Source organism: Mustela nivalis (genome assembly GCF_964662115.1).
Source record: "Mustela nivalis genome assembly, chromosome: 5".
NCBI classification, from domain to species: domain Eukaryota; kingdom Metazoa; phylum Chordata; class Mammalia; order Carnivora; family Mustelidae; genus Mustela; species Mustela nivalis.
The window spans coordinates 78,493,387-78,520,404 of NC_139024.1; positions in this window are offsets into that span (position 1 = coordinate 78,493,387).

A 27,018-nucleotide genomic window follows, 5' to 3' on the forward strand; every position below is an offset into this window, starting at 1 on the left:
TTTTAGAATAATGTAGGAAAACTCTGACTTTGCTTTAGTGATAGTTAAATATGGACCAAACTTAGAAATGGGACAGCAAATTCAGGTTAATGACAAAATACTGAAGAGGTTAATTTTTCAGAAATACAAATTACTGCATTATCCTATTTCTAGTAGTTTTTTAAAAAGTTTCAAGAAAAAAAAAGCAATGATTTTTTTCTAGATGAGTTAAGTATTTCTTCTATGATATTATTTCTCTTCTGAAAAGGTAACCTCAAGTATTAGAAGTTGTTGTGCAATTCTTAGATTATTGTTTTAAAAGTATTTCCCTTTCAAAAGGTTCTCCTTAACTTAGAAAATCCATTATAAAGTTTTTTCATATTTTAAAATTCCCTTCCTAACTATATTCCTTTGCTTTTATTATGGAGTGAAGAAGTATGATAAGAGAAGGAATTAGTGATATGGTTCTCATTCTTATGAATAATCAATAACAGCAATAGAAAATGTTCCTAATTTATACAGATTTTTAGAAGTACATGCAAAGTAGATAGCAGCAGACCCAATGATTTACTTTTATCTCTTAGTTAAAATATGGATTTCAAAAGTTTTTAGATTAATCCTTTAAGCAATAATCCTTTATTAATGAATGTGATTAAAGCAGTATTATTTCTATGCTTTTTAGTAGTCCTCATGCTTATTACTTTTGAATGTAAGCTGTAATAACTAATCAAATGTAATTTGTCATTAATATAGCTACATTTTTATTTTAAGAAATATTTAGAAAAAAGATAAAATTTATTTTCTTTTCTAACCCCCAAGGAAAAATATATATTATCTTTTAGCAATCTTTCCAATGATCTAATATTCTTTGGAGATTTAAGACTGTCTACTTGACCACATACTGAGAGGCTGGGTCATGCTATTTTTTTGAAATTCTTACATTTCTGACCATTAAAGGAAAAAAAATATTTTAACCTGTGTCCTTGGGTCTCTCATATACAATACATAAAATGATAGATGATACTTATCATATCAATTTATTTGAGCCCCTAAAAATGCTTTAATTGTTTAGTTTAACAGTTAATATAAGGGACTTTCAGAAGGTATTAAATAATATCCTTTCAGTCACAGAGTTGTCCTGAGTTGGAAATATTCAGTTTACACCCTTTTCTACTTAAAGTAACTATGAAGAATTTCATCTAAACTCTTTCTGGGATAGTTAATACTTTTTTTTTTTTTTTTTTTCAAATCTAGTACTCTGTGAAATAACAGCTACGGTATCTCTGTTTTAGTTTCTCCACACACACACACACAAAATACACATACATGCATTTTAAACACCTATATTTTGTAAATTATAAGGGGAAATAAACCAGTTGTTCCTTTGCTGTTTCTAGTATATGTATGTGGCCAAGGCCAAGAGGGCTCTTCAGTGCATTATTAGTTAATTAAGGTCACTTGAGTTTTACCCATGGTTAATGGAGTCTAAATTATTGAAATCTTGAATTCCCAAGGGGCTTATATTCTCTCTGATATGTATGACATTGACCTAACCCTGAAATTTACTTGTTTTCTTTACTTCTGCAAAATATCTACTCACATAAAGCTCTTTTGTCTACAACAGAATTATTGAAAATACAGAGATGATAGAGGAGGGTCACTTTGTGTGTTGCTCAAACAATGACTAAAATGTTCCTTTGGTTGACCCAGCTAGCTCCCAGCTATTGTTGGTTCATCTCATATGTTTGCATTGTTTCTTTCTTTTTTCTTTCTTTCTTTCTTTCTTTCTTTCTTTCTTTCTTTCTTTCTTTCTTTCTTTCTTTCTTTCTTTCTTTCTTTCTTTCTTTTTTTCCTATCTTCTCCACTTCCCTTCCCCCTGCAAGAATTTTTGAACCATATGAAATGGAGAGTTCATTTACCAAGATATTTCAGAAGAGGTTCTAAAGAGTCAAGAACAGCAATATTTAAACTTGATGGGAATAAAGATGAGGGAATTGAATGTAGACACTATCATGCTGTAAAAGTTTGTGTAATGAACTTATGTTAGGTAATTAGAGGGAATATTTGCCCATATAATAATCTTAGGATGGTAGAGTAAATTGTACCTAGAGTCAGGAAATCTAATATTTTGTTATTTGGGGGGAAAGTTTTGAGTCTGAGCTTCTCTAACACTCTAAATAGATATTACCTCTTCTTTTTTCTAGACTTCACATTTCTACAAGTAGAAACTGGGAAATTAAAATTAGGTGAGAAATTTCAGTGGTAATTGCATTATTGGAGAAGATCAAAATCTTCTCAGTCTTTTGGTTCTTCTTGGACTGTTCATGGTGCCTATTATTGCCAGCAATAGTTATTCTTTCTTTAAGCTTTTCTTGCCAGAGACATTTTTGAAGAACAATATTCATAAAGGCACTTGTTATGAGGGACTCAGAGTTCAGAATAGAGGCAGAGTCACAGGGCAACATAGTTCATTTCCAGGCTAGATTGCAGACAATTTTGTGTTTCTCCATGCTAATGGTCAACTCTATCTATTTCTGAGAGGGTTACTGTAGAATATTCAACTCAACTTGGCTTAGGATCAGATACTGCCTAGGCTGTATTAGTCTTTCCTTGATTTCAGTCAAGTCCTCCAGATAATGTCTTAGGAGATTGTATGAAAAATAAGTCTGTTAAACCTATTTGACTATATTACTGGGGATAAAAGTATCCAGTTTGAGAAAAAGAAGGTGAAGTCAGTTATTTCAAGCAAGAAAAAAGTTTGTGTTAATTAAGCTTGAGTTTCACATCAAAACGCTAACCTTCAAACTTAGTTTTGATAACAAATACTATTGAAAATACAGGCCAAATCAGTACAGAGAGGTCTGTATCAGTTAGGGATTCATTAAGCTGCTTCTCACCAAAATGAGATTTCTTTGATGTGTCCATAGCGAACTTTATTTATATTGTGGATCTAGAAGTGTAGGGTAGCCATCCACAGATGGCATAGTTCACCAGAGTCATTCATGTCATTAGGGCCTGGGCCCCTTCTAACTTCCAGAGCTACACCTGGGTAGTGACGGCTGGAACCCCAGTATCACTGTTCCATGCAAGAAGGAAAAAGAAGCAGAAAATGCAGAATCCTCACAGTTGTGATTTTTTCATTGACAAAAACTGAGTCACATGACGACTCCTACTAATTGGCACTACAAAGTTGAGTATTTTAATTTTTTAGACTGTATTATAGAAGAAACAAGGAAAAGGAGTTGATGTTAAGTGATGTAGCTTGTGACATCTGTCACAAATTTGTATGAAGTGATGTAGCTTATGGCATCTGTTACAAATTTGTATGTGACATTTTGGTAAACCATATATATATATATATATATATATATATAATATATTCTTTATAAACATATTTTAAAATAAGATTATATAGTGACAATATTAAAATATTTATATTACTTAAATAATAATTTTAACATATTTTGTTTGAATACATATACCTAAGTGGTTCCTGAATGTAGCACTAAGTAAAATTTGGAAATTTGAACAATGTGATACAGTAGAAGCACACAATTTGTAATTCAAGTTATGGAAGTCTCATTTCCTAGCTGTGTAATTTGAAGCATTTTTAAAAACTATTTATTTATTTGCCAGAGAGAAAAAGAGAGAGAGCATAAGTAGGGGAAGTGGCAGGCAAAGGGAGAAGCAGGCTCCCTGCTATAAGGAGTCCAATGTGGGACTTGATCACAAGATCCTGGGATCATGATCTGAGCCCAAGGCAGACACTCAAACAACTGAGCCATCCATGCACCCCGAGGCATATTTTTTAAACCTTTTTGTGGGTCAGTTTCCTCTGAAATAGGAATAATGACACCAATACGATAAAGTTTTAGTACAAAGAAAATAAGAGAATATATGGAAGCCTCTGAAATAAAGTCTGGCAAAAAGTTGGAGGTTACTTATCCACTTACTCACTTTCCTTTTAAGATAATGTTTACTTAAATGTCATTGTGTTATTTTAAATGTATTTAATATCTAAATTTTGGAAATACTAAATACTAAATACCAATACTAAATTGGAAGATACTAAAACTAAGTTTACAAAAATGACAGTGATGATATTCACAAATCTGTCACTTTTTTAAAAAGCTACAGAAACAGCAAATATATGAGGATTTTTAATTATGGGTTTCCTTCTCTATCTCTTTCAATGTAAATTCAATTCTTATTGTTTTGCCTTGTAGTTCAAAGTGTAGGGGCAGCTGAATTTTGTACGTATTACTTAGTCTTTATCTAAATAAATAAAAGATATAATCTGAAAATTTGTCAGAGAAACAGAGAAATTTTGTCAGGTCATTTACAGAAATAATTTATTTTTACAAGATATGAAATGCCTAAAGAAAAACCCAGTGGTGACACACAGGGTTTAAATTTTTTTTTCTTTTTCTCAGAAGTTGTGATTCACTAGCTCTGGCTATTTATGGAACACCAAATATGTGTTCTTTGACCTCTGCATAATTTATTTAAACTCAAGCTCAATAACTTTAAATGCAGTTATCATCACGCTTCAAACAATGGTCAGCGATCTGTGAAGATGGACTGCATTGTCTCATTAAACCAAAAAATCTCAACAGTCTGAAATAAGCACAGTCTAACTGCCTAACAATTAGATATGGTTTCTTACAAAAATATATGCAGCACAACTCTGACCTTTGTGCTAATTAATCCTCTCTGGCAGCCGACTCTTCTTCCACACACACCCCCTTAGTCTTGAATGTCAAATAACTTCTTATATACAAAGGCAGCACTGTCAAATACCCACTAGTATGCTGTTTTCTTCTGAGAAGACCTGGCTGTCTTCCATAGCCAGCTTTGTGTTCTCACAACTTTGAATCTGTAAGGAAGATATTGAAGTCAGGTAGAAGACAAGATATGGGAATCCCAGAGGAGTCACTGAGTCAGAGAATGGAAAAGAGGGAGCATGTGAGGGAGAGGTGTTCTAGGTATGGCCACACAGGTGTGTGTACCAAAATGGAGATATGTGAAATGGGAGCATGGAGGTGTGGGGTGGGAAAGAAACAGGATTTGAATTCTTAGCTAGCAATGAGTGTTCATAACAGTTTTAAGATTCTTTCTTTCTTTCTTTCTTTATCTTTCTTTATTTTTTATTTTTTTTAAGATTTTATTTATTTATTTGACAGAGATTACAAGTAGGCAGAGAGTCAGGCAGAGAGAGAGAGAGGGGGAAGCAGGCTCCCTGCTGAGCAGAGAGCCCGATGTGGGGCTCGATCCCAGAACCCTGGGATCATGACCTGAGCTGAAGGCAGAGGCTTTAACCCACTGAGCCACCCAGGCGCCCCTCTTTCTTTATTTTTAAAGATTTTATTTATTTATTAGAGAGCATGCACGAGAGAGCAAATGCACACAAGCAGGAGTAAGGGCAGAGGGAGAGGAGGAAGATTCCCCGCTGAGAAAGGAGCCTAATATGTGGATTCCAGGATCATGACCTGAATATGAAGATAGACATTTAACCAACTGAGCTACCCAGGTGCCCCAGATTCTTCTTTGATGTATATAGTTGCTAAGTATTTATTGAACATGCGACTGTATACCAGGCACTCTGCTAGTTGCTAAGAACTCTGCATGAGGCAAGACCGACATGGTTGTTTTTCACACAAGAGATGACTGCTAAAACATCTGAGAGTAGGAGTGAAGAATATCAGTTCAAGTCCAGCAAGGTAAATAGGGACATCTGATAAAGGGTAGTAACTTCCTAGAGTGGGGAAAGATGAACAATGAATAATACTCAGGGAACTTAGTAAACAGTGTGCTTAGCCCATGGAAGGTGCTCAGTGAATAAATCTGTTGAATAAGTAAATGAGTTAAGGTCCAAGAAGATTAAGGTTAGGTTAAGGTTAAGTTAAGGTCCAAGAAGGAGCCTAATGAGATGACTTGAGTGATCAAGAGAAACTCCTGTAACCTCTTTGCAGGATAGAAGGGTTCCTAAGTTCTCGGGGACAATTGGCCTGTACTGAGAGCTTGTCATCTCTGGGAAGTTAGCAGCAGCTGTACCATTAATAAGTAAATGTGATGGCTGTTTTCCAGAAAAAAGCAAGAACGTTAATTCTCGTGTGCAATACAGATTTCTTTTTCCTTTCCTTTTTTGAGCCATTGGCCCAATCAAAATTAGTCTTGAGAGGCTATAAACAATCAGATACAGGTAAATAAATATCAGTTTTATTGAAAAGGCTTTGTGCAGTGTTATTCTTCATGATTGCTGAAAAGAGTCAATCTAGGAGACTTGGGAGTCTTGCAATTACAAATTAGTCTAATCTAAGCATAGACTTAAAAAAAAAGGAAGGAAAAAGAAAAGAGTCCTTCTAATTCCCTGGTCTCTGGCCGTTTGAGTAGCATTCTGAGAAATAGCATTTGAGAATCTGATATCTAACCAGTAGTTTCATAAATGGCTGAGATTGTAGGTTAAATACAGGAGTTGAATTTCTGATGAGTTTCACACCAGGGAAATATCCTTATCACTCTTAGCAGTTTCAAAAATAGCAACACACATATGTTCTCTATCTGAGAGGTGCCAAAGTGCAGACAGGCTGACCCAAATTGCTGACCAACAACAGCTGGAAATGGAAAAATCATGTGCACATCTAACCTATATTTAAAACCATTAATTTTTCTTTCGGTTTCAAAGTTGTTCTTCTCTCATAACACACCGTTTATCTGATACAAGAAAGAAAATACCTTGAAATGATTCCCTTGGTTTTCTGCTTATTATTTACTATATATTAGAACATCTACCATATACTAATGCCATGAGTGATTGAAGGAGGTGCTAGAGTTTAATGGAAATAAGCAGGTTAATACAAAGTCTTAGTACTTTGCCTAAACTGGGCATTAAATCAATATCTGTGGTTATCATTAAAGACAAAAGAGAGTTTTACATTAGGTGACCTTGTTTTGAGTTTTATGTTTCTTACTATTTGGGTAACCTTAAATACATAGGTATATCCTTTGCATACTTGCCTTGTTTTCCTCATGTAAAACACAAAACAACAACAAAAAAAAACTTAAAGTAGAAAAACATAAATCAAGAAAATGCAAATCAAAATAAAGCTGTGTGGCTATTTTATTATTACTATTATTATTATTATTATTATTTAGCTAAAATAGCTAATAAAGACAAAAAAGAATTAGAAAATTTAATGGAAAAAAATTCACTCAAGCTGTGACTATTGTAAATATATATGTATCTAATAAAATACTCTTAGCATAAATGATAGAACTGTAGGAAGAAATTGATAAATGCACCCACCATAGTTGGAGGTTTCAACAGAACTCTCTCATTTAACAGGAGTTCGGATGGCCCACAAATTCGTTAAGAATCTGAAGACTCAAATTTCATAACTGACCAGCTGAAATTAATATTTGCTTTTTTTTTTTTTAAGATTTATTTATTTATTTATTTGACAGAGAGAAATCACAAGTAGATGGAGAAGCAGGCAGAGAGAGAGGAGGAAGCAGGCTCCCTGCCGAGCAGAGAGCCCGATGCGGGACTCGATCCCAGGACCCTGAGATCATGACCTGAGCCGAAGGCAGCGGCTTAACCCACTGAGCCACCCAGGCGCCCTAATATTTGCTTTGATAATCAAATAATATAATGCTTACAACAGAAAAGCTTATGGTATATTTTATGAGTGAGAGAGGAGCTCTAAGTGATTACATTGGGACAATAAGCATAAACTGGGATTCACCTAGGCCAACTAGTCATATGGAAACTCTACTTATACAAAAGCTGCAGACCAGCAATTATAGAACAAACAGTTTTATCAAGCTCTTACTGTTATGTTTCCCAAAATTATTTTGCTCCCATTTTATTGACCCAATTATTGACAAAACTGACCATTTTCTTGGCTACGAATTAAGTATCAAAATATTTCTGGTAAAGTACTGTAACACTAGACCATTTTCTGAACATAGTGCAATTGGTTTAGAAATCAATTAACAGCACAAATTTGTTCTTTCCCCCTTGTTTGGGCATTATAATGCACACTCATCTCTAAACTACTTATGGGTAAAAAAAAGAAATTATAATGAAATTTAAAAATAATTATAACTATAAATAATAAGAGATAGAACATATCAAAATATGTGGACAGAGCAATATTGATATTTTTTAAAAATATAAATTTAAGTAACAAAATTGAAATGAAAGGGCTAAGCATCTAAGTGAGAAACTAATGAGCTAAATATCTAAATGAGAAACTAAAAATAAAACAGCCAAATAAAACCAGAGTAAGTAGAAGAAAGAAGACAATAGGGAATAAGAACTGAAACTGATGAAAACAGAGGCAGAAATACAGAAATAGAAGAGATTAGAACATAATAAAGAAATACTATGATCAACTTTATGACAAAAAGTTTGAAACCTTAATGAAAGTTATATATACACATATATATAATTATCAGTCTTATATATCTATATATGATAATACTTTTTAAGTAACAAGTCACCACACAAATGTTGGCTTAAAAAATAAACACTAGATGATAATGGAAATACAAATTTGGATCACAGAATCTCCTCTATCTAATATGTGCTTGACACGATGAACAGAAATTGGTAAAATTAGCATGCTTTGGGGATTATGTTTAATTTCATGTGATAAGAAACCCCAGATGGAAGTAGGTTTAACAATGTACTGTTTATTTTTCCTCACATAAGAGAATTTTGTGAGGAAAGAGAATTTTGATGCGTTCAGATAACTGACAGGGATCAAGGGTTATTCCCACTTTTGACTCCTAGGCTCTACATTGATAGCTGGAGTTTCATTCATTACCTCCTGATATTAATTCAACAATGGGATGAAAAGGAGAGAAAATAGCAAAGGGAGAATGCCTGCTGTCTTACTGTTATGTTTCCCAAAATTATTTTGCTCCCATTTTATTGACCCAAACTACACTTATATATAGCAGATGCCGGGAACTGTGAATTCTATCCTGAGCAGCTATATACACAATAATAGAAGAATGTCCTACTACTACGGAAGAAAGGAAGAAGATATAGTGAGGATGGACAACCACCATACTCGGACACAACCAACAATGAATTCATTAGCAGCATCCATATATGCAAAGTGAAAAATATTTGAAGTTATTTGAAAAATAACTAATTCTGGTATGCAGTTTAATCCTCATTTCTCTATTCATCTGTCAAATACTTTAAGCAGGAAAGAGGGTGAATTGAAAACATTCCAAAATTTCTTAGGATAGCAGATTGAGAGGGTAATTAGGCAGCCTAGAAAAAATCTGAAAAAAGTTTCTTAAGAACAGAATTCTATGTGACGGGCCGAATCTCAGGCCCTCAGCAGAAGCAGGAAACACCACCAGGGGTCGTCACTGTGTTCCAGGAAAATGCTCAAAAATTCAAGTGGACTCTTCTTCAAGAATAATACGCACCTGAACTCAGTGGAGTAAATTCTACTATAGACATTTAATAAAAAACAAAAGAAAGAACAGAGACCTGCCTGTTCAAAAATGACTATACTCAAACTCTGCCCACGTCTTCAAAATACCAAAAGTACATGTAATAGCAAAACTTCAGTTCTCAAAACTGTAGCTCAAGAGAGGGTGTCAACAGGTTATGGGCAGTGTCAAGGTAAATTTATCCCATTATGTTGAAGAAAATAGAAATTCTGGACAAAGCTGCCTATATTAAACATGAGAAAGAAAATATGTAGCATAGTAACTAAGCAAACTTTCTAGAGAAAAATAAAGGGAAAAGACAACAGAGATTCTAGAGGGTAAACAAACATTACACAAGTAAAGGAATATTTAAAAAAAATTGCTGTAGAAACTATAAAATTTATTTGGATATGATAATCACACATTGATATAATAATATTATATCAGAATGCCCCAATTATAGAACTAACATATGGATTTATGGATTTATATGTCTATATATACCATATATATATATGGTATATATAGTATACTACATGTTGCTCAAATTTGAATTCTTAATTCAGATGAAAGTATGGTATAATGAGAGCAAATAAAGAGGAAAGAAGTGAAGAGATTAAAGCAGTTAAAGATAAAACAAAGGAACCAAATATTTGTTATCAGAGTCTCTGCCGTAGAGGACCCAAAAATTATGAACAAAAATATAATTTAATAATTTCTTTGAAATAAAGGGAAAAGTAAGTTTGGAAATCAAAGGAAATTGTGTCATTTAAAGAAATCTTGGTATAGAATAATGAATATTAAGCTATATCCTTCTTAAGTTATTTAACCACATTGGTAAGGAGTTCTTCAGTTATTCGGGTAGAGTAAAGCAAGTTACTTAATAATGAGGTGAATGAGAAACATCTTAGTCAATGTTAGAAGATAACTGAGCAATTTTTATATTAAGGAAAAAAGACTTAATTTCTTGTTCTGTTATAACGATATCAGAATGTCCAAAATATGAAAGAATGAGAGAGTAGAACATCCATGATCTCTTTTTGATAAAATAACTGTTAGTGATTGAAGTAATTCAGGTTAAGAGATGATGGTGTGTTGGACCAAGGTGGTAACAGTCAATATGGAACAAAGTGGAAGAAGTAAAATTCTGGATATCTTATGAAAATGGAACTAGTGGGACTTTTCTGATGGATGTTGACTATGAGAAAGAAAAGTTAAGGGGTGCCTGGGTGGCTCAGTCATTAAGTGTCTACTTTCAGTTCAGGTCACAATCCCAGGGTCCTGGAATCCAGCCTTGTAAGGGACTCTCTGCTAAGCAGGAAGCCTGTTTCTCCCTCTCCCACTCCCCCTGCTTTTGTGTTCCCTCTCTCGCTGTCTCTCTCTGTGTCAAATTAATAAAATCTTAAAAAAGTAATAAAAGGAAAGAAAAAAAAGGTTACAAGATCTTAGGACTCTTATTTTTTTTTTCCTTTTTGCCTAATTAACTGAAAGGATGATGTTTGGAGTTTAAGAAAGACCACAGGATATGAGTTATTAGGGATCCAAAATACACTTGGTTTTAAAGCTATAGATATGAGTGTAAATAGAGAAGAGATCCAAAAACTTGTATCTTGGAGCTCTACAAAATTACAAGGCCAAAGTAAAGATAGAAGCATAGGAGACAGATTTGTGAAGAAGTCTGGTGTCCTTAAAGACTAGTGATGAAATCATTTCCAGGAAAGAATGATCAATTATGTTAAAGTCTACTGATGGTTCATGTAAAGTAAAGACAATTTACAATGGGATTTAGCAATGGGGAGATATTAACAAAATGATTTAAGTCAGGTGGTTGAAGTGAAAGTGTGATTGGAATAGGTTTAAGAAAAAATGTGGGAAGAACATTTAGAGACTAAATACAGTAAAAATAACAACATATTTGGGTGATAGATGGATTCTTCATTTTTTTCTTTTTTTTTTAATGAAGAGCTTTATTGAAATACAATATATAGCCTTAAGTTTTAAGCCTTTAAGTTACAGTATACAATCTTGTTTTCAGATTTTTTAAATTAACATATAAGGTATTATTTGTTTCAGGGATACAGGTCTGTGATTCATCAGTCTTACACAATTCACAGTGTTCACCATAGCACATACCCTCCTCAGTGTCCATCACCCAGCCACCCCATCCCTCCCGCCCCTCCTCCACACCAGCAACTCTGTTTGTTTCCTGATATTAAGAGTCTCTTATGGTTTATCTCCCTCTCTGGTTTTGTCTTGTTTCATTTTCACCTCCCTTCCCCTGTGATCCTCTGATTTATTTCTCAAATTCCTCATATCAGTAAGATCATAAGATATTTGTTTTTCTCTGATTGATTTATTTTGCTTAGCATAATACCCTCTAGTGCTAGCCACGTCATGGAAAATGGCAAGATTTCATTTTTTGATGACTGCATAATATTCCATTATAAATATACCACTTCTTTTTTATCCATTCATCTATTGATGGATATCTAGGATCTTTCCATAGTTTGGCTATTGTGGAAATTGCTGCTATAAACATTGGGGTGCATGTGCCCCTTCGAATTATTTCCTTTGTATCTTTGGACTAAATACCCAATAGTGCAATTACTGGGTCATGGGGTAGCTCTATTTTCAATTTTTTGAGGAACATCCATGCTGTTTTCCAGAGTGGCTGCACCAGCTTGCATCCCCACCAACAGTATAGGAGGGTTCCCCTTTCTCTGCATCCTCACCAACATTTGCCATTCCCTGACTTGTTAATTTTAGCCATTCTGACTGGTGTGAGGTGGTATCTCATTGTGGTTTTGATTTCTATTTCCCAGATGCCGAGTGATGTGTCTGTTGTGTTTCATGTGTCTGTTGGCCATTTGGATGTCTTCTTTGCAGAAATGTCTCTTCATATCTTTTGCCCATTTCTTGATTGGATTATTTGTTCTTTCTCATTGAGTTTGATATGTCCTTTATAGACTTTATATGATATGTCATTTGCAAATATCTTCCCCCCTTCTGTTGATTGTATTTTGTTTTTGTTGGCTATTTCCTTTTTCTGTGCAAAAGGTTTTATATCTTAATTGGGTCCCAAGAGTTCATTTTTGCCCTTGCTTCCCTTACAATGTTTCTAGAAAAAAGCTGCTGTGGCTGAGGTTGAAAATGTTGCTGCCTGTGTTCTCTTCAAGGATTTTGGCAGATTCCTGTCTCACATTGTGGTCTTTAATCCATTTGAGTCCATTTTTGTGTGTAGTGTAAGGAAATGGTCCAGTTTCATTCTTCTGCATGTGGTTGTCCAATTTTCCCAAAACCATTTGTTGAAGAGCCTATCTCTTTTCCATTGGACAGTCTTTCCCGCTTTGTCAAAGATTAGCTGACCATAGAGTTGAGGGTTCACTTCTGGGCTCTCTGTTTTGTTCCACTGATCTGTGAGTCTGTTTTTATGCCAGTACTATACTGTCCTAATGATTACAGCTTTGTAATAGAGCCACCAGCTTTGGTTTTCTTGTTCAACATTCCTCTGGCTATTTAGTCTTTTCTGATTCCATACAAGTTTTAGGATTTATTTGTTCCATTTCTTTGAAAAAAGTTGGTGGTATTTTAATAAGGATTGCATTACATGTGTAGATTTCCCTAGGTAGCATAGATATTTTCACAATATTTGTTCTTCTAATCCATGACCATGGAATGTTTTTCCAGTTCTTTGTGTATCCCTCAATTTCTCTCATGAGTATTCTATACTTTTCTGCGCACAGATTCTTTTCCTCTTTGGCAGGATTTATTCCTAGGTATCTTATGGTTTCAGGTGAAATTGGAAATGGGATCAACTCCTTACTTTCTCTTTCTTCTGTCTTGTTGTTGTATAGAAATGCAACTGATTTCTGTACATTGATTTTGTATCCTGACACTTTACTGAATTCCTATATGAGTTCTAGTAGTTTTGGGGGGGAGTGTTTTGGGTTTTCCATGTAAAGTATCATATCATTTACAAAGAGTGAGAGTTTGAATTCTTTGCCAATTTGGAGGCCTTTTTTTTTTTTTTTTTTCTGATTGCTGAGGCTAGGAATTCTAGTACTATATTGAATAGCAGTGGTGATAGTGGGCATCGCTGCCATGTTCCTTACCTTAGGGGAAAATCTCTCATTTTCTCCTCATTGAGAATGATATTCTCTCAGGGTTTTTCATAGATAGCTTCTATGATATTGAGGTATGTACCCTCTATCTCTACACTGTAAGAGTTTTCATCAAGAAAGTATGCTATACTTTGTCAAATGCTTTTTTGGCATCTATTGAGAGTATCATATGGTTTTTGTCCTTCCTTTTATTAATATAGTGTATCACAATGATTGATTTGCAGATGTTGAACCAACCTTGCAACCCAGGAATAAATCCCACTTGGTCACGGTGAATAATCCTTTTAACGTACTGTTGGATCCTATTGGCTAGTATTTTGTGAGAATTTTTGCATCCATGTTCATCAGGGATATTTGTCTGTAATTTTCCTTTTTGATGGGGTCTTTATCTGGCTTTAGTATCAAGGTGATGCTGGCCTCATAAAATGAGTTTGGAAGTTTTCCTTCCATTTCTATTTTTTTGGAACAGTTTCAGGAAAATAGGTATTAATTCTTCTTTAAATGTTTGATAGAATTCCCCTGGGAAGCCTCTGCCTCTGGGCTCTTGTTTGTTGGAAGATTTTTTGCTATTGCTTCAATTTCCTTACTGGTTATGGGTCCATTCAGGTTTTCTATTTCTTCCTGGTTCAGTTTGGTTTGTTTATACATCTCTAGAAATGCATTCATTTCTTCCAGATTATCTAATTTCCTGGCATATAATTAGTCATAATATGTTCTTATAATTGTTTGAATTTCTTTGGTGTTGGTTGTGATCTCTCCTCTTTCATTCGTGATTTTATTAATTTGGGTCCTTTCTCTTTTATTTTTGATAAGTTTGGCCATGAGTTTATTAAACTTAACTAATTCTTTCAAAGAACCAGTCCAAGTTTCATTGTTCTGTTTTACTGTTCTTTTGGTTTCTATTTTATTGATTTCTGCTCTGATCTTTATTATTTCTGTTCTCCTGCTGGGTTTAGGCTTTCTTTGCTGTTCTTTCTCCAGCTTCTTTAGGCATAGGGTTAGGTTGTGTACTTGAGACCTTTCTTGTTTCTTGAGAAAGGCTCATATTGCTATATGCTTTCCTCTCAGGACCACTTTTGCTGCATCCCAAAGATTTGGGGCAGTTGTGTTTTCATTTTCATTTGTTTCTATAAATTTTAAAATTCTTTAGTTTCTTGGTTGACTCATTCATTCTTTAGTAGGATGCTCTTTGTCCTCCATGTATTTGAGTTCTTTCCAACTTTCCTCTTGTGACTGAGTTTTAGTTTCAAAGCATTGTGGTCCAAAAATATTCAGGGAATGATCCCAGTCTTTTGGTACTGGTTGAGACCTGATTTGTGACCCAGGATGCGATCTATCCTGGAGAATGTTCTATGTGTGCTAGAGAAGAATGTGTATTCTATTGCTTTAGGATGGAATGTTCTAAATATATCTGTAATGTCCATCTGGTCCAGTGTGTCATTTAAAGCCTTTCTTTCCCTGTTGATCTTTTGCTTAAATGATCTGTCCATTTCAGTGAGGGGGATTTTAAAGTCCCCTACTATTATTGTATTATTGTTGATGTGTTTCCTTGATTTTGTTATTAATTGGCTTATATAGTTGATTGCTCCCATGTTAGGGGCATAAATATTTAAAATTGTTAGATCTTCTTGTTGGATAGACCTTTTATGTAGGATATAGTGTTTTTCCTAATCTCTTATTACAGCCTTTGGTTTAAAATCCAATTTTTCTGATATAAGGATTGTTATCCCAACTTTTTTTTTTTTTTATGTCCATTAGCATAGTAAATGGTTTTCCAGCCTCTCACTTTGAATCTGAAAGCATCTTTCGGTCTAAAATGAGTCTCTTGCAGACAGCATATCAGTGGGTCTTGTTTTTTATCCAATCTGATACCCTCTGTCTTTTGATTGGGATATTTATCCCGTTTACATTCAGGGTAACTATTGAAATATATGAATTTAGTGCAATTGTGTTGCCTATAAGGTGACTGTTACTGTATATTATCTCTGTTCCTTTTTGGTATATGTTACTTTAGGCTCACTCTTTGCATACAGGGCCCCTTTCAATATTTCCTGTAAGTCTAGTTTGGTGTTTGCAAATTCTTTTAGTTTTCATCTATTTATTTTTTTGTTCTGGAAGCTTTTTTTTCTTCTCCTTCTATTTTCAGTGACAGCCTAGCTGGATATAGTATTCTTGGCTGCATATTTTTCTCATTTAGTACTCTGAATATATCATGCCAGTCCTTTCTAGCCTGCCAGGTCTTGGTGGATAGATCTGCTGCCAATCTAATGTTTCTATCATTATAGGTTACAGACCTCTTGTCCCTAGCTGCTTTCAGGATTTTCTCTTTGTCTCTGAGACATGTAAGTTTTACTGTCAGAATACAGGGTGTTGACCTATTTTCATTGATTTTTGAGAGGGGTTCTCTCTCTCATCTTATCTCTCATCAAAATCCCTCCTGGATTTTGATGCCTGTTTATTTCCCCAAATTAGGGAAGTTCTCTGATAATTTGCTCCAAAATACCTTCTACTCTTCTCTCTTTTTCTTGTTCTTCTGGGATCCAAGTTATTCTAATATTGTTTCATCTTATGGTATCACTTGTCTCTCAAATTCTCCCCTCATGATCCAGTAGTTGTTTATCTCTCTTCTTCTCAGCTTCTTTATTCTCTATTATTTGTTCTTCTATATCACTAATTCTCTCTTCTGGTTGATTTGTCCTAGAAGTTAGAGCCTCCATTTTTCATTGCATATCATTAATAGCCTTTTTTATTTTGACTTGATTAGATTTTAGTTCCTTTATTTCTCCAGAAAGGGACTCTCTAGTATCGTCTATACTTTTTTCAAGGTCAGGTAGTATCTTTCTAATCATTCTGAACCTTAGTTCCTACAACTTAATGTCCATATTGATTAAGTCCCTGCCAGTTGGTACTGCCTCTTTTTCTCTTTTTTGAGGTGAGGTTTTCCATTATGTCATTCTGTCTAGAGAAGAATAGATTAATGAGAGAACAAAATGCTAAAAGGGTAACAATAAGCCCAGAAAAATAGACACAAAACAAATTAGAAGAGACCCAAAACCAGGGGGGAAAGAGAGAGAGAACAAGAAATGATCAGGCTGGTGAATAGAACAGAGCCATACACTTGATTTTGGGTGTATTTTAGTTTGTTAGTAGAAACTGCCTCCCAAAATATATATAAGAATATATATATATATATATATATATATATATATATATATATATATTTCTTTAAAATTGGAGAAATGGACTATTACTATAAAGATGAAAATGTAAAAATATTTTAAAAAAGAAATTCATAAGAAGTTGGTTGAAAAAAGAAGAAAAAATATAAGAGAGAGAGAGAAAGAGAGAATGTGATCAGGCGAGAGACTAGAGCAAAGCCATACACTAAATTTAGGGTATGTTTTGGTCTGTTAGAAGAAACTATATCCCAAAACTTTAAAGAAAAAAAAATACATATATTCAAAAAATAGAGTTAAATACAATGAAGGGATAGAATATGACTATAAAAAAAAATACATATATTCAAAAAATAGAGTTAAATACAATGAAGGGATAGAATATGACTATAAAAGTGAAAATTTAAAAAGAAATTAAAAAAATAATTGATAAGATGTTGGTCAAAAAAGGAAATAAGAAAAATAAAAAAAAAAAGGAAGCAAAAAATTTAAAAAGTTAACTTCAAAAGACTAAAGAATCACAGAAAAAAAAAAAAAAGCCATGAATTCTATGTGCTGTATTCCCCTAGCACTGGGGTTTTGCAGTCCTCATTAATCAGTAAACTTGGTATTAGCTGGATGTTCTTATTAATGTTCTGGGGGAGGGTCTTGTTGCAATGATTCTTAAATGTCTTTGCCTGAGGCAGAATTTCACTGCCCTTGCCAGTGGGCAGACTAAGTAATCTGCTCAGGTTTTCTCTCTCAGTAGCTTTTGTTCCCTGAAGTCTTTCTGTATAGCTTTGGAGGATAAGGAAAATGGTGGCCTCCCAATCTCTGGCCCAGAGCCAAGAACTTGAGACTGCACTCCTCAGTGCACCCTCAGAGAAAAGCAGTCAATCACTTCTGTCTCTCTGGTCTCTGGCTGCCCTCCATGCTCACCTGGCCTGTTACTGAGCATTTCTATCTCTGGCACATGGCACCATTTGGAGTCTTGAAACCCAGCAGATTCCTGCAGCGCTCTCCCACACTGCTTCTTCCAGTGGAAGAAGGGAGGATGTCTCCCCACTTGTCGGGTCTCTGCTTGAAGAGTCATGGTCCAACTGTGCCTCAGATCATGGTTTATGACAACCCTGAGCTGAGAGCCCACTCCTTGGCTCCATCTTTGCAGCCACCTTCCCCATTCTGATAGTTGGGTGCTCTGCCACACGCAGGCATCCTTGGTGTTTCATCCCTGGGGTCCTGAGACCACACTGTCCCAGTGAGGATTTCACCCTGCTTAGCCACTGGAGTGATGTCCCTCAGCAGAGGAGATTTTTAAAAGTTCTGGTTTTGTGCTCTGCTGTTCTGTCACTTGCTGGTAGCTTCCTGACAGAGTCTCCTTCCTGTCTGCAGTCCATTGTCTCAGATTCAACTCTTTTCATGTCCTACCTGCCAGAAAGTGGTTGCTTTTCTGTTCCTAGAATTGCTGCTCTTCTTTTCTCCCAACTTCTGTTGAGTTCGTAGGTATTCAGAATGGTTTGATAACGATCTAGTTGAATTCCTGGGACCAGATGAAATTTAGGTTTCCTGCTCTTCTGCCATCTTGCTCCTCCCTTCATCCTGTTTTCTAAGTAAAGGGTCAATAAATAGAGTGTAAAATTGAAAAATAGTGTTAAAACAAGAAGGCTCCATTTATTAATGTTTTTACTGAACTTTTTGAACTTGTGGGAAAAACTATAAAGAAATAATTATTATTCAACCTATTTTAACCATTATCTGAAGTTTAGCAATTTTCTTTGGTTAATATTTCTCTTCTATGAAACTCGAGTAAAATTAATAGCATATGTAACATGATTCAACTGGTAAATTTTTATAGTTTTTACAGTTTATCTATTGACTTCTTCATTTTTTTAAAAAGATTTTTTATTTATTTATTTGACAGACGGAGATCACAAGTAGGCAGAGAAGCAGGCAGAGAGAGAGGAGGAAGCAGGCTCCCAGCTGAGTGGAGAGCCCGATGCGGGCCTTGATCCTAGAACCCTGGGATCATGACCCTAGACAAAGGCAGAGGCTTTAACCCACTGAGCCACCCAGGTGCCCCTTGACTTCTTCATTTTTTATATTTATGTTTGATTTCTTTATATTTTTACAGTTTTTATGGTTTATTTGATTTCTTTATATACAGAAAAAGATAAATGGAATGATATTCCCTTAATGTTCACTTTTCTTTGTGAGTTACTCTGCTGCTCCAAATTTAATAAAGAATATATTACTTTTGTAAGTATAATAGATTATTCTTTAGCAAAATTCTTGAAAAAAAGGCAACATGGAAAATATAATACCATGAAGGCAAATTTGTGTGTGTGTGTGTGTGTGTGTGTGTGTGTGTGTGTATGATTAAATCCTACTATAAGGAACTTTAGACAAAGTTCAATTTACTGTCCTTCCAATTCCTCTTCTACATCCTTTTCTGTTTGTTAATCACCTGTGCCAAATACAGAACACAGACAAGGCTATACTCCTTTCAGCTCTAGTACTTTTTAACTTTTTATCTAATACTTTCTGGCCAGTAGTACATGATGACTAGCCTCTGAAATCGCCAGAAAAGTTCCCTGGAAAGCGAACTGATTTAAATAAGTCACATTGTTTTGCATCCTTTATATATTTATTGGAAACTAATTCTTCCAGGTACATTTACAGTTTATAAAAAAAGTTTGTTAATATTAAATAAATATGTGAAAGTGAAATTTCAGTAGAGATACTTTGAAACAGGATACCCTGGGCAGGGTCAGAGGACATCATTTGAATTATATTATTGTTGTATAAAATTGGCCTAGTTTAGTCTGTCCCTTAATTTGTTATGTCTGCAAAGGTTTTACTAAACACCCTCATCACATTTTCAGGTTGAAGAACCTGGATATCTAGGATGAATATAAATGTTACCATATTTTTAATTTTCTATACTGAATGTGAAAATATATTCAATTGTAGGAATCAGTAAGTATATAAATAATTCAATAGTATTATTTTGATATGAAAGAACTGCTTCAAGCTGAATATAATGAAGAAGTATGCTCCAACCTTTGAAAGTTCAAACCAGTGAATTTTCAAGGAAAAAGAGAATTACATCCAAAATTTATTTTTTAAGTTTCTCAAAGAATGACTAACTCAAAATTTATCTAATATTACTTATATTTTACAAATGGAACTAAATGTTCACTGAAATTTTACTTGAAATTTCTACTGAATATTTTAAGAGGAGAAAGATGTGTAGTGTGCCATTGTACAGGTAGGTTTTTCTTGGGTTAAAGAGAACAATTCATAAAACAAAACAAAACAAAAACCCCATAATTTCTGGAAAATGTGTTTTTAATAAGGACGTGTCATCTTTTTATCCTGTTCTTTGAATTTATCCATTATCATATGCCATTTCAATACTTTAGTAATTCAAAAGGTAACACTTTGGGTTGGAACTCTTTGATAAATGATTATGAGGACTGAGATGTTCTGCGATATGACAGAAATGGAGTATAGATGAGTAGAACTCTAAATTGCAGAAAAGATGCTGGAAGGTTTAATGAAATACAACATTTTATAACAATTTTGAAATATCTCATACATTATTCTAAGTTCTTGCTAAATCTGTTTTCTGCATTCTCTTCTATTATTAATTCAAAATTGAAATGTTAATTTCAAACAATATTATAAATCCCATTTATTAAAATTTAAAATATTTATCTATGCTTCTGTTTATATGAACTAAGAAAATATTATCTGGATTAAAAACGTTCTTAATTGGTTTAAATAAATAATCAGAAAGAAATCACTTGACTGATATAACATTTAAAATCAGGATCGAGCACAATATAGATTGAGATGAGATCATTTGCCATTGACTCAAAAGTCACCTTTTGAGATGAAGAAATAAGTTCAAAAAATACAAATGACCGTGTTGGTGGCATTTAAAACACTAGAAACTGATGAAAATTTTTTTTCAGTCTACTATGAAAAATACATTTTTTACCCACAATGTCATTATGGGGTACTGGAACTGAATTATAACTCTAAGCTCCATTCATGCTGAACTTTTGTGTATTCTTTGTCTGCTCAGACTGGCCATTAAACCCCTTTCCCAACAGGTTAGGCAGGCTATAAACAACAGAATTAAGATACTGACAAGCTTCAATAAATTTTCAAATGAAGAGCACATTTCCATATGCCATATATCATCAAATAAATATGCTTTCCTTCTTATCCCCAAACCCAATGTGTCACATATTTCATGTACTTTGGGTTAAAAACAACCCAAATCTCCCAAAATAGCAATGAAACAACTCTCAAAGAGTTACTTTTTTTTTTTTTAATGTTAGATCTGTAGAAACTGGATATATAGTTTTAAAATAACAAAGTATCAGTGAATCTCAGATATATATGTAAAATACTCAAAGTACTGGCAGACTATAGTTATATTAAATGGGTTATAGCTTGCCTATCTACTTTCTTCCTGCATTATTCTCAGGTTAAAATTCTAAGAATTTTAGTACTTATTAAAATTATAATTATTGTTCATTTATAATATAATTTGTTCACCAGGTAGTACCTCATAACTAAAACTTGGATAGTCATATCCCAAATATATACATTCTAGTAAATAATTAAAACCTGTTTACAGTTTTAAAAATTCAATGGTCACATTAATGCAGCACAAATTTTTACCATTATAAGGAAAGAAAGTCTTGCTTTAAAAGGTTAATTGGTTTTATAATATTATTTAGAGTATTGAAAATATGGTTTTTCTGACTTATTTCTTATAAAGTTATTTATTTGCTTCTTTGTTTTTTAGTCAAAATCATAAATGCAAATTTATAATAGATTACAATGCAATTTTTCTTTCTGATTGAATTTTCAAAGGGGTTTTAGTTTTACAGAACAGAATTTTTCTAATCTATTCATCCTAGAACCTTTTTGTTTCTCATGATAATGGATATAATTTTCTTGATTTTAAAATTAAGATAAATGAAAGATGTTCTTATCATGTTCTTATCATCTATTATAAGACCATTGTGGTTTGACATCACTTGGTTACATACAATTTGATAGTTTCAATGACATATCTTTTAATCTATTAAATCCTGATAATATTATTTGCTTTTTTCTCAGATAATGAAAATTACTGAGGTGATTTAGAAGAACTACTTTTTTCTCCAAAAAATGACTAACAAAGGGCACATGAAGGAAATTCTTTGTTCACTAAAAATTCTTATTTTTATATAATGATTACAGGAACATGCATATTTATCAGGCTGTATTTATTAAAAGCGTAAGCACTAATTGACAACTCAAAAAATAGTCTAAATATTGCGAAGAAAAAGTAAAACTCATCAGAAAATTTATGAAATCTCTATAGGGCTAAATAAAAATAGATGGAAAAAATTATCTAAATTGACAACCCATTTCCACTAAAACTTTTACTCTGTGGAAAAAATCCTATTTACTTTTTCTCTTATAAGAGATTTATGGATTAATTACATCTATTTACCATTTGTTCTGGTGTGAATATTTCAATTACATTCCCCATGTACATTGTGATTATAGGAGAATAAAAATTCTGTACCATTCTGTATATCTGGTTATTATAAACATGACATTTATAAGACATTATGAAAAGCTATATGGATAAAATTATAGGAATAAAAGTTACATGGATAAAAATTATAGGAATAAAAGTTATATGGATAAAAGTTTATACATGATTCCTGTATTAAGGAGACTTAAACTTGAGTTTCAGAAGCATGACATAAACAAAACAAAGTAACAACAAGGGTCATGGCAAAAGATAACATGGTAAATGATAAATAACAAATATTGAAAGAGTTTTAATATGTCATTAACCTTTTGGCTATGGGAAAATTGGAGAATGGGTTATGAGAAAGAAGAAATTAGCAAATAACCCTTGAAAGACACCTGGGTCTGAAATATCCTATCATTGGGTAATATTCTATCCCAGAAACCTAGAAAAACATACAAAATTTCTTAGATTCAGAATCATTTTGGCTGCTATAAAAGGCTCCTCTGAATCTGTTTCCTTGTTACAAAATAGAGTTTAAGTGTTAAATTGGAAATGTATGTGAAATGCTTAAGGGTGCGGAATCCAGAATAAATGTTCAATACATAGATTGTTGTCTATATTGTGAAATAAAATTGTAGAGGTAGTTTTTGATTTCACTAGAGAGGGCATTCAGTGACAAGTTCTACAGTTTTAATATTATTATTTAGGAAATAGAAAATCATAACTTTTTGGTCAAAGAGTGAATATGTAAACAAACAAACAAAAACAACACACAAACAAAATAGGTTACCAGGAAGATTAAGTCATGCTACTTTGCTATTGCCAATACTCTGTCGAAGTGAAAACATGAAAAAAAGACTGTTCGGGGACAGTTAGTGGGTAATTGGGCAAACACAGGATTGGTGGACAGGGACAAGTAAGGATAGCCAATTTAATAAATATTTATGGATTGTCCCCAGGGGCTATGTACTTTGTATATCCTGGAGATAAAATGAATAAAAAGATAGTTTGCTTCTTGGATGTGAGGGCGATCTGGCTGCGACATCTGTCACCCCATTGATCGCCAGGGTTGATTCGGCTGATCTGGCTGGCTAGGCGGGTGTCCCCTTCCTCCCTCACCGCTCCATGTGCGTCCCTCCCGAAGCTGCGCGCTCGGTCGAAGAGGACGACCTTCCCCGATAGAGGAGAGGACCGTTCTTCGGTCAAGGGTATACGAGTAGCTGCGCTCCCCTGCTAGAACCTCCAAACAAGCTCTCAAGATAGTTTGCTTCTCAAAATTATAATTATGTGTATCTTAGGACAAATTACTTTTCTGTACCTTGGTTTCTCCATCAGAAAAACGAAGATGGGGCTCCTGGGTGGCCTAGGGGGTTAAAACCTCTGCCTTTGGCTCAGGTCATGATCCCAAGGTCCTGGGATCAAGCCCTGCATCAGGCTCTTTGCTCAGCAGGGAGCCTGCTGTCTTCTCTCTCTCTGCCTGCCTCTCTGCCTACTTGTGATCTCTGTCTATCAAACAAATAAATAAAATCTTAAAAAAAAAAAAAGAAAAACAAAGATAATGAGATTTTTTCTTATGGCGGTACTGTGATAATTATAGAAAATATTACACTATTAAAGCCTTTTGGACATTGCCACATGCATATGAATGTTCATAGCTATTATATTATTACTATTATTATTCAGAAGATGAGAATACAAATAAAGTATATAAACCCCAGAAGAGGAGATTATAAATGGTTAGGACTGGAGCATAACAGATGAGAGGAAAATGAAGGGCTTCTCCAAAGAGGTGATAACCACTGTGGGATCAGCCTAGTTCAGTATAATTTTGGGATCAAGCCAAAATGAAATATGAATCTTAAATGTACCAATATTTAGTGAATTACTTAGTCTCTCTGCCAGTTTCCATATTTATAAGATGGGAATAATGACAGTGCCTATTTTAACAGATTGTTGTAAGAATCTAATGGGTTAGTGAATACACACAGTTCCAGCCCCAGGGAATATTTCAGAACAAGGAAGCCATTATTATTAACATCATGATTTTGTAGGATTACTAGACTTTTTCTATGCATACCAGTAGAAAAAAAACATTATGAGCAGATGAACAGCCTATAGAAAAGCAAAGAGTTATGACAGGTATGAAGGTTATGTATGACATTGCTTACAGGCTGAAAGGCAGGAGGCTATTGGTAGGGGAATCCAGTTACATGAAGTTCACTTTGGAGAAAGGGTGTTCTTAAGGACATGCTCAATGTCTTGCTCCAACCATGAGACAATAGAGAGGTAATTATGGGGTGTTTGATGGACCGTGACGTGAAATGTGTAAACATCAATTTGCTCGCACAGAGTGAGTGCATTGCAAATGGTGAGGGTAGGTAGCAGGTGAAAAAAGTTTCAGATAAGGTGATTTTTAGTGAATTTTTTGGTTTTTGTTTACTTACTATTTCAGGTGTAAAATGATGAAAGCACTTGAATTAGATTGGAGATGGATAAGATTGATATTGAGGAGGTAACATAGATGAGTAGAAGAGAAGCAGAAACAAGCAGTAGATAACGAAAACATTTATGGCTTTAGAGGTCAGGTAGATGGTGACTTCATCAGTGAATTAGGAAATATGAAAATATTTGCAAACTTATGGGAAGGCAGGATGACAGTCATATTTAAAAGGTTGAGTTTGAAATTCCTGTAAGGTGTCAGGCCTAGTAGCAATATAAAATAGGGATGCTTTAAAAATAAATCTGGTTAGACTCATAAATTATTGGTTCATTTGAGACATTGAATATATACTAAATATTTACACCAAGAAATGGGTGATATAAAATTTAAGTTTAAGAGAATATACAAAGGTGTAGTTACATACAAATAAAAAAGAGAAATTACATCTCTATAGGAGACATTGCACAGAGAATGACAAAGATTTAAGGGCTGACTCCAGGCTATGGCCTAACATAAAAAGAAAGAAGTGGACTCACCAAGAAAAGCAGAAATGGAATGGAGTAAGCGAACAATAGGAGAAAACATGGACAGTGCAGCATCACAAAAGTGAAAAGTGATGAGTAGTCAGGGCACAAATTCTTACAAGCACCATTTCTATAAATAGAAATTTAGTCTCTGTTTTATCTCTAAGGACTACGACACTCAGTTACTATTTGCTAAGTTGCTGAGTATGCAGATAATGTTTTGGAGATGGAAATAACCGTGACTACTCTGTGCCAGGAGTACAGAGTTTAGTTAAGAGCTTTACTTATGTTACACTGTCATCCCAACCATAATCTTATGATGTGGGCACATCTATTCCCATTTCACACATTAGGAAAATGTAATGTAGAGAATTTAAGGTAAGATGGGTAGTAGAATGAGAAATTGGTTCTAACTGTAAAGCTCAGGTCCTATCCACTGAATTGTGCTATTTCAATAGCATGTCATAATGACAATAGCACTGGACCAATGACAACAGACATAGGCAATCATTAGTCTTGTAATTTTACAGTCATTTTTAAAAATAAGATGAATACTGCAAGTGGCAGTTCTTCAAATAAGGAAAAGTTTTGTTCTAATAGAAGTTATTACAAGAAAGTGATGGCTGATTACTTATGTCAAATGCTATAGAAGGCTCAAAGAGTTAAGGTTAAGAAAATGTCCTTGCATTTAGAAGACCAGGAAATCACTGGTGATTTCTACAAAGGGAGTTTCATAAAACAGTGGGGACAAACTTTTTGAAGTAGTGGATTAAAGAGTGTGCAGAGATGGGATAAGGTGGAAGGGAAGGTGAATATAGTGTGTATTTTAAGAATTTTAGTTGTAAAAACAAGAAGATAAACAAGATAGCAGTTTGTGAGTACGTAACTCACTTAAGCTAAAGTTTTAAGGATAGAGGAATTTTGGCATTTACCTCAAATATGTGGAATGATACTGTGGTTTTTGACACTAGATGACAAAGGTAAAATGAAAATAGGGAGACTTTTCACAATGATGAAAAACAATAATGTTTGCTATCTTCTGTTACTTAACTAAAACAAAACTATTTCAGATTGAAAATGTACTGATCTCTTATTCTCTTATTGTTATTCCAATTATATTAGCACTCCCGGAGTTATCCATGGATTTTGAGGATCGACTATTATATTAATGCATTGCTGAATACTTTTATTTTTTTCCTCAACTTGTATTAATGCTATCAATTCTAAAACAATGTTTTAACTTCTGGAACAAATAGACATAATCATTCAAATATAAACATAATACATTTGCCAGGTGTCAACTGAAATTTCTTTTAATTCTTGCTAGCTTATCCTTTGTTCACTAACTTTACTTGTCCATCAACCCACAAAACGAATTTCTTTTTTCATAATTCCATAGAGACTTTTTGCATTGATTGTAACCTTGGTATAATGACCAAACCTTGGAATCAGTTCAGAAAGTCATATGGCTTCTTGTATGGGAGGGAAAAGAGAAGGAATATTGGAAGTTTTCTGTGATTTGTTCTGTTTGTAGATATAAGGATTCAAATGCAAAAATGCAAATGCCAAAACTAGAGTAGTAGTACTTGGGGACAGGGAATAGAAAATAAAGCCAAAGGTAGAATTGATACACACATAATGCCATTGATAAGTGAATTTTCAGGATGTTGGCTCAACCCAAATTTCAAAATATACTCAAGAAACTGTAAGTTGTAATTGCCTACAATGTATTATATTCCTTCCTAGAAGCTCTAGAACCTATTTTTGGAAAACTTTTGGGTTTGGTAAGATGTAT